At 37.2% G+C, this 801-nt stretch overlaps 1 non-coding gene across 1 annotated transcript; it reads right to left on the bottom strand.

The window, feature by feature from the left end:
* Positions 1-413: 413 nt before the first annotated feature.
* Positions 414-545, bottom strand: LOC127490452 (small nucleolar RNA SNORA20). The gene has a single exon (XR_007918401.1). It is a non-coding gene; the product is annotated as a small nucleolar RNA SNORA20 (small nucleolar RNA).
* Positions 546-801: the final 256 nt, after the last annotated feature.

Below are 801 nucleotides of genomic sequence, written 5' to 3'. Positions count from 1 at the left end.
TAGATTGAAATAATTATATCAAGAAGTAGAAGAAAAAGAGATGCAAAACAGAGAAAACATGAAAGCATAAGAGAATTAGGGGATTACTGTAAGAGGTCTCAGCATCTGAACCAGAACAGTTCCGGGGAGAATAGATAAAACAAAATAGAAGATGCAATCAGATAAATTATTTTTAAAAATTTCCTAGAATTAAAGTATGCGAATTTCCAAATTGAAAGGGTTCGCTTAGTAACCAGAACAGTGGTTGAAAGTATACTCACATTAAAGTGTATCATTGTGAAATAGCAAAACCATGGAGACAAAAAAAGAGAGATCTAAATAATGGAGAGGAGGGGGGAAGGCAAATAAAGCTCCTGGCATGAGGATTCTCCAAATCTTCTTCACATTCATCCATTAGATTATCGGTGTTTTTTCAATGTGCAGACCACATAGGAGAGATGACACTGTTACTACTTCATCTCCATTTACAATGGCCCGATACTATTTTATCCCATGTATATAACTGCTCATAGCATTGAGAGATCAAGTAGCAAGTAAATGGCAAGAAATTCTCTGTGGTTTCAAGCAGGTCCCACCAAGAACAAGTTCTCTTTTCTCCCCACAAGACTAGAGCCAGGCTATTGTTTTCAGAATTTTTCTGCTTCTCATAAATAGAGGAATATTTTGACATGAACAAGTTGTGAAAAATGTGGTGGACGTCATATTGCTCTTAACTTCAATCCAGAGGTTTCTTTGATCTTGATTCCATAGCAGAGATCCGTCTGACAGAGCCACCACAAGGAGGCATTTCCTCCTATGCCA

This window comes from Oryctolagus cuniculus, chromosome 2, assembly GCF_964237555.1.
Source record: "Oryctolagus cuniculus chromosome 2, mOryCun1.1, whole genome shotgun sequence".
Classification (NCBI taxonomy): domain Eukaryota; kingdom Metazoa; phylum Chordata; class Mammalia; order Lagomorpha; family Leporidae; genus Oryctolagus; species Oryctolagus cuniculus.
The sequence above is the reverse complement of the archived record's forward strand: the minus strand, read 5'-3'. Positions and strand labels throughout refer to the sequence as shown.